This window comes from Bison bison, unplaced genomic scaffold (genome assembly GCF_000754665.1).
Source record: "Bison bison bison isolate TAMUID 2011002044 unplaced genomic scaffold, Bison_UMD1.0 scf7180017864221, whole genome shotgun sequence".
Classification (NCBI taxonomy): Eukaryota; Metazoa; Chordata; class Mammalia; order Artiodactyla; family Bovidae; genus Bison; species Bison bison.
The window spans coordinates 1,862,022-1,870,857 of NW_011494793.1; positions in this window are offsets into that span (position 1 = coordinate 1,862,022).

An 8,836-nucleotide genomic window follows, 5' to 3' on the forward strand; every position below is an offset into this window, starting at 1 on the left:
TGGCTACCCACTCCAGTATTCTTGTCTGGAGAATTCCATGGAAAGAGGAGCCTGGTGGGCTACTGTCCCAAAGAGTCAGACACGACTGAGTAACCAACACTTCACTTTCATCTCTGTAATCCCATCACAAGCTGTGGCACAAAATTGGCTTTGGTACATATTTTGTTGACTTCAGTTGAGTCACCCACAGACACTTCCTGGGCACTTCCGGTGTACAGGGCATTGGGGCCACACAGCAGGGTACAGCACAGATCCAGTCTCGTCTCTGCCTGGTGGAGCCAACAGGGAAGATGAAAATAAATTAGTATCCAGTCAGGGTTTCAGTGGCCCTCGGTGCCAGGCTTCTAGGAGAGACACTAAGTCTGGGAGGGTTTCCTGGAGGAAGTGACTTTGATATACTGAAACCCGAGGTCAAGTAGGATTAACCAGTGATCCGGAGGCGTGGGTAGTTCTGGCAGAACAACCCAGGCAAAGGCTGAGAAGCTGGGTAAGGTCACAGTGCTCCTGAGGACAGGGTGGCAGGGGAAAAGTGTACTGAGCCTTGTTTGGAGGCATCAGTGGGGCCTTTGTGGGCTTTGCGGGTGGAGACGGAAGAGACATGAGTTGCATCCTCAGTGCAGCAGGAGCCAGAGCAGGCTTGTGGCAGGAAGTGCTGCATGGGGGCTTAGCCAGAGTATTTTTCTTTCACTTCCGGGATGGCTTCAGCAGAGAAGAATGCAAAGAGTGAGTTTCTAGGCCACTGACAACTCTAGTGGGGTGGCCACTGCCGTATACTGAGAATGAGCAGAAGGGGAGCAGAGAGGGCAAAGGCAGCCTCAGCCCCAGAGAGGGGCGTGGGAGGTCTCCATGAGGCAATTCCAAGGGGCACAGCCCAGAATTTGCTCATGAATAAGCTGGAAATTTTGTTGATGTAAACATCCTAAATTTTCTCCTGGCATAAATCCTGAAAATGCAAAGAATAAACAGATGGAACTGGAGACAAAGGTAAACTCATGTCATGGATAAAATATCTTCATAGTATGAACAATTCCTGCATACATGAGTGCTAAGTTGCATTAGGCATGGCCAATTCTTTGCACCCTTGTAACCCGCCAGGCTCATTGGTCCATGGGATTCTCCAGGCAAGAATACTGGAGTCGGTTGCCATTCCCTCCTCCAGGGTATCTTCCCAATCCAGGGGTCAAATCCACGTCACTTTGTCTCCTCCATTGGCAGGAGGGTTCTTTACCACTTGCATTACCTGGGAAGCACAAGCAACAATTAGAAGACAATAAAAAAAAAAATGCCAGTGACTTAGCAGAATATGAATCCACAGATCACAGAACATGAAGTACAAATGGCCCTTAAACCCAGAAAAAGATGCTCGGCCTCACTCATAATAGGAGAAATGCAAATTAAAAGTAGAGTTGACCCTCGAATAACAAGGGGTTGAACTGTGATGGTCCACTTATACACAGATTTTTTTCAATAACTATGTACCACAGTATTACACATTCTGCAGTTGGTTGAATCAGCGGGACCTCGGGTATGGAGGGCTGTATATAATGTTATCCATGGATTTTTGACTGCACAGAAGTCAGCAGTCCTAACCCCTAAGAGTTGCTCAAGGATCAACAGTATAGTGAGACCATGCTGATTTTAATGGACTCAGGAAATGATGAAATTCAACACCTACTCATGATTAAAAAAAAAAAGTCTCAGCAAACTATGTGCAAATGGGAATTTCCTCAATCTGATAAGGAGTACCTACCAAAAAAGTCTACAAGTAATATTATACTTAATATAAAGGACTAAATTGTGTCCTGAGATTGGGAACAAGAATGTCCATTCTCACCTATTCTATTCAGCATTGTTCTAGAGTTCATAACCATTGCAATGAGGCTAGAAAAATAAATAAAAGCCTTAAAGATTGAAAAGAAGGAGGTACATTTGTCCTTGTTTGCAGATGATATGATTGTTTATACTGAAAATCCAAGGAAATCTATGACAACTACTGGAACTAATAAATGAATTTATTAGTTCAAAGTTCACAGTTTAAAAAATTAATGTATAAAATTCAGTTTAATTTTTATATACTAATAAGAAACAATTGAAAATGAAAAAAAAATTTTTAATGCCATTTGCAACAGCACCAAAAAAGATAAAATACCTAGGAATAAATCTAACAAAAGAAGTCTAAGACTGTTATACTAAAAGTTACAGATATTGCTGAGAGAAACTCATGAATACATAACAAATGCAAAGAAATACCATATTCATGGATTGGAAGACTCAGTGTTATTAAGACATCAGTTCTCCCCAAACTGGTCTATGTGAAAGTCACTTAGTCGTGTCCGACTCTTTGCAACACCATGGGCATACAGTCCATGGACTTCTTCAGGCCAGAATGCTGGAGTGGGTATCCTTTCCCTTCTCCAGGGTATCTTCCCAACCCAGGGATTGAACCCAGGTCTCCCTCATTGCAGGTGGATTCTTTACCAGCTGAGCCACAAGGCAAGCCCAAGAATACTGGAGTGGGTAGCCTATGCCTTCTCCAGGGGGTCTTCCTGACCCAGGTATCGAACCAGGGACTCCTGCATTGCAGGCAGATTCTTTACCAACTGAGCTATCAGGGAAACTGGTCTATACAGTCAATGTAATTCCAATCTAAATTCAGCAGAATTTTTTTTTTTTTTTAGAAACTGGCACTGACTTTAAAATTCATATAGAATTACAAAGGGCCAAGCTGATTTTTTAAAAGAAGATAAAATCAGAGTAGTTATTCTATCTAACTTCTAGGCTTATTATAGAGCTAGAATAATAAGACAGTTTGGTATTGGTGAAAAGATAGACAGGTAGATCAATAAGACAGAACAGACTACAGCAACAAACCCATATAAATATAGCCAGTTGACTGTTGACACAGATACTAAGGCAATTAAAGGAGAAAGGGAAATTCTTTTCAATAAATAGTATCAGAACAACTAGACATCATATGAAAAATAACATTAACTCTTACCTTATATCATACACAAAATTAACTCAATATGGATCGCAGAGACTTGAATGCATAACCTAAAACTCTAAGACATTCAGAAAAAAAACAGAAGAAAAAAATTTTGCAAACTGGTAAGCAAAGTTGTCTTAGCTAGAAAATTTATAAGTTAGAGTTCATCATTTTGCTCTTCAAAAGACACCATCAAGAAAACAGAAAGACAATGCATAGATCAGGAGAAAATATTTGCAATGTATGTATTAAGTAAACAAAATACCTGCATATAGAATATAGAAATAATTCTTACAACTCAGTAATAAACAATAAGAAATTGGGCAACAGATTTGAGTAGACACTTCACCAAAGAGGATATATGAGTGGCCAACGAACACGTGAAAAGATGCTCAACGTCGCTAGCCTGGGAAGTGCAAACCCAAACCACATGAAGATACCATCTCACACCCACAAAATGGGAAAAATTAAAAAGACAATAACAAGTGTTGGCAGTGCACTTCTGGTGAAAACGAGAAGTGATGCAGCCGCCCTGGAAAACAGTTTGGCAATTCCTTAAAGCTAAACATAGAATTACAATCTGACCCAGTCACTCCACGCCTAGGTATTTAGCAAAAATAGAATGGATGTCCCTGCAAGGCCTTGTATACCAGCATTCATTGCAACTTTATTTGTCATAGTCCTAAACTGAAAACAACCGAAAACTTCATCAGCAGGTGAATGAATGAACAAGCCGGTCCAGCCATCCAGGGCAATACGACTCAGCAATAAAAGGGAATAAACTGTTGATAAACACCACACCATGGAACAGTCGCTGAATTATCATGCTGAGTGAAAGAAGCTGAGCACGAAGCTTCCATATAAAATTCTGAACCTTGCAAACTCATGTTAGTGATGGAAAGCAGATCAGGGTTACCTGGGAATGAAAGCCTGGCATTGCAAGTATTTTCTCTCAATCTATGTCTTGCCTTTCTGTTTTCTCAGTGGTGTCTTTTGAAGAGCAAAATGAAGAAGTCTAATTTATCGATGTTTTCTAGCTAAGACAACTTTGCAAAAATTTTTCTTCTGTTTTTTTCTAGATGTCTTATAGTTTTAGGTTATATATTCAGGGATCAAATTCATGCTCTTGGCAATGAAATTGTGGCATCCTAACCACTGAACCACCATGGAATCCCCTCATTTCCTTTGTTGGGAACTAAGATCCCACAAGCCACGTGGTGTGGCCAAAAAAGAAAAAGTGGAAATGACCCAGCCCTATGGAAGGGAGCAGACAAGGGTGAAGAAATTGCCCTGAAACCCAGCAAGTCTCCTTCTAGCAAATGAGACTTCCGAGAATGATACCTTTACAGTATTATTTAGTCATGAAAGCACTCTTATAACAGCAATCCGTTGGAAACAGCCTAGATGTCCAGTCACAGGGGATTCATTGAATAACCTATTTGCCATTCTCAGCACTGAATATTATGCAGCTATGCAAAAGAATAAGGTAGCTTAATGCTGACTGTGTGGGAAGACCTCCCTGATTCTGCAGCCAGTGCAGCAGGTAGGGATCTAAAGTGGTCGACACACAGTTTGGAAAAAAGAAACTAGAGACAGAATTAAAGTTTTAAAGATGGGACCAGCAGACTCAAGACCTCTAGGATCAAGAGCCCTGTTCCTCGGAGTGACAACACTTTTATTTAGTGTCTTGGCAAGCAGAAAGTATCTGTTGTGCTACGATAAAATCAGCCTCCTGTGTCCCCGGTCACGTCTCCCATTTTATTGATTATTTTGAACTATCTTTGTTATTTTCTTGTACAAGGGGTATCACCCAGCTGGAGGTCATAGACCCATATACGCCTTGGGAAAACATCTTAGTGTGTGCACAAGCAGCGTTCTGAATTTGCGCTGACCCGGTGTTCCAAGGTCCACACCATGTTTATCCTTAACTTAGCAGGGCATGCGGAGAAGGCAGTGGCACCCCACTCCAGTACTCTTGCCTGGAAAATCCCATGGACGGAGGAGCCTGGTGGGATGCAGTCCATGGGGTCGCTAAGAGTTGGACACGACTGAGCGACTTCACTTTCACTTTTCACTTTCATGCATTGGAGAAGGAAATGGCAACCCACTCCAGTGTTCTTGCCTGGAGAATCCCAGGGACGGGGGAGCCTGGTAGGCTGCCGTCTATGGGGTCACAGAGTCACACGACTGAAGCAACTTAGCAGCAGCAGCAGCAGGGCATGACAACCCCAACTAATCAACCTGATGTACTTTTGTTTAGATTATACTGTATTGCTATATTTTGCTTTTATTCTTTTCCCGTAGTGATTTTCTCATGGCTTAGCCAGAGCAACAGGCTGACTGTTAACCCCTGCATTTCCCTCTTTTTGATTTTGTGGCAGAAAATACGTCGATCTCGCAACTTCTTTCTTCATTAGTTTTTGGAGGGCTTTTTGTGTGCATCTGAGGATTAAACAGAAGATTATAGTGAAACAGCAAAACATAGCTAGTGTTCCAGTGAGAATACCTCCAATACCTTTGATCCACTCAGGAGGATTTAATGAGTTAAGGCCTTCTGCTACCCCTTGAAGTGTATCTGTACCTGGTAATAGTCTAAGAGAAGCATGCTGTATGCCAATAATTCTTGCTTGTAGCTTTTTAATATCTAGAGTAAGGTTGTCGGCTGTATGGCCCTGCAAGTGCCGTCTAACATTTTCCCAGGTGTGTTCAGATTGGTTATATTCCTGAGGGGTTACACAGAAAGTAGTAATGTTCCAGTGACCCTTTAAATGTATTTTCAATTTAAGATTTTGTACTTCTCCTAAGAGTAGTACTGCGTTTTCTAAATCCACCAACTTGTTGTTAATCTCATCTATATGAATTTGGGCTCCCCAAGCGGAACTGGCATTTTTATGCCACTCCTGCACAACAGTGATAGTTTGTACCATCTGATGGAAAGCTACTCCTCCCACTGCCGCTGTGGTGGTGATAGCAATAATGCCCATTATGGCGGCAACAAGGAACCCAGTGAAACGCTTGGATCTTTTCAGAATGGTATTCAGTACTGCATAGCAGGGGAGAGTTCCCAAGGCCTACTTTGAGTTACTGGCAGCCAAACTCCTAAACGTCTGCGCAAAATCACATAGGAATGATTAAAGTTAAATAATGAACTGTTCAAGCAGGTATATGGCTTACGATCCTGACAGGTCAGATTCCTTTCTGATTAATAGTTATAGTGCCAATCATAATTACATATGGGTTCCTAACACCAGCTTGAGTATAAAATGTCCAATTTGTTGATGTATTGAATGACAGAGTATAATTCATGGAATGAGAATAATTTCCATCCCAAATTCGATATTTTTTCAGGCTTATGGCCAACTTCCATATTTCTGTTTGAGCCCTACCTAATTTGAGCTGTGGCTATGGAGGAGACATGCCAGATAATGGGATATTCTGAATGTGCAGTAATATTAGTGTGATTGTATTCAGATACAGGCCAATGCAACTTCTTGTAAGGATTGTAGGATGAATTTTGGTGTGAGCAATTAAAGACTGCATACCCCTTAGGGGACCAATCCCAGATAATTCCATAGGAGCCATTAAGTAAGATCACCCCCTCAGTCCCGCGACAATTATCCCTGCGTATTTGACCTTGTCTGTCGGCCCACATGCGCTGTTCTCACGCAGGGGTCTATCTGGCTTGGTTAGATTATCTTATTAGTCTCTTGATATCCGAAGCTCAACCCAGAAAGTAAATGCAGTTGAACCTTAGTGTGATTTCTGTTTAAAGAATTTACAGAAAGCCAAGCCTGCGTTGGTAGATTAAGACAGCCCTGGCCAACACCCAAGCAAACAGGCCAAGTGTCAAAACCCAAAGTGCTATTAAAGGGGGTCTCCTCTTCCTTTTTACGAATGGGCAAATGCTTGTCTTCTGGACCAGGGATCCAGGAAGAGTCATTAACATAAACAGGGATAGATCCTTCACCCCAATTAACAGGCGTTACCAATGGGGGGTTTGGCACATAGATAGGCCCAATAGGTTAATTCTTTGCTTCTGCCAAAGCCAGGGCTATACTCACTGTGATATCAGGGCAAGCGTAGCCATGGGTCAGGTTGCCTGGAGTCACTGGTTGTTTCTGCTCAGTTTTACTCCATGAGCTGGAATCCACACAGGTTCTAGACCTCCTCCTGGGGAGATACAGGCAAGCCTTCTTCCCCATGGAATTAACTTCCCTGGTGACGAAGCATTTGCTAGTGGATCTTGCTACCAAATCACAGGCTTAGTTGTATTTGTGGATGTAGCCTGAAAATGTCACTCAGTTGCAGTTTCCATAGTTTGTGCCGAAATATTCAAAAAAATCGAGGGTAAATAAAGCTTTATTCAATATTGTTTGTTGTCCTTGGCATCTCCCCCTTTTTTTTTTGTATCATATGTTTAAGTGATTGATTAGCCCTCTCCACTATAGCCTGTCCTTGTGGATTATAGGGAATGCCAGTAGACTGTTTTATAGACCAAATTTTAAGAAATTATTGGAATGCTCTACTGGTATAAGCAGGGCCATTATCAGTTTTTATAGCTTTTGGTTGTTTTATAACAGCAAAACAAGCGTATAAATGTCTTCGTACATGTTTCGTAGTCTCACTGGATTGAGTAGTGGTCCGTATATTAATAGTCACATGTACAGAAGAGAGCTTACCAAAGGAAGATATATGAGCTATATCCATTATAACTATCGATTTTATATGGAACGGTATGATCCAACCAGTCCATTCTGAAGGAGATCAGCCAGCCCTGGGATTTCTTTGGAAGGAATGATGCTAAAGCTGAAACTCCAGTACTTTGGCCACCTCACTCGAAGCGTTGACTCATTGGAAAAGACTGATGCTGGGAAGGATTGGGGGCAGGAGGAGAAGGGGACGACAGAGGATGAGATGGCTGGATGGCATCACTGACTCGATGGACGTGAGTCTGAGTGAACTCCGGGAGTTGGTGATGGACAGGGAGGCCTGGCGTGCTGCAGTTCATGGGGTCGCAAAGAGTCAGACACGACTGAGCGACTGAACTGAACTGATACCATCATTATATCAGTGTCTCAGTCAAACATTTGTGACTACACGCACATAATGTAGGGGACAACACCTTTTGAAACAGACAATATAGAATACAATATAGTTAGCAGTAATAGTAAAATCACAAGTAAGAACTTAAGTCAAGAACTTTCATTAGATATAGTCCAGTGACATCTTTATGTCATCTGACTTAGTTTGTTAAAGGACTATAGCTTGTTGTTAATTTCCTGGTTGTAGATCCTGGAGCATCCGACCTTTATTTAAAGACTAGTTACTGAGATAAGCTTTAGAAACAAACTTAAGAGTGTCCTTTTTAATAACTTAATTAAACCTCCTAACAATGTTACATAACCACAAGGAACTATATTAGAAGTGAGTCTATAAATACAGACCTTAATTAACAAAGCTAGAACTTAATATTCAGTGAAACATAATAGATACCATAGGCCTGACAACAGTTGGGTGGATTTTTCTTTTAGAGCTCCCCAGTATACTCTTGAGATTTTTGTATATGTCTGGAAATAGTCTTTTTTACCTGGATGAGGCTGGTCAGAACCCAAATGTCTCCAATTTCTGGAGGGATGAGGCAGAGAGAAAATAAAAATGTTTTAATTTTACCCACAGGTATAAATCACCAAATTGTTTTAAACCATCAGTGACTTGAGGAGAAGAGCTTTTTTATATTTGAAAACAAAGATTAGAAGCCAGTAATATGTCAGACAAAAAGTCATGAAAATTGTAGTCATATTTAGCAGTCTGTTCAATCTCACGTAACCAGTCTCTTTGTTTTGTGGTCCT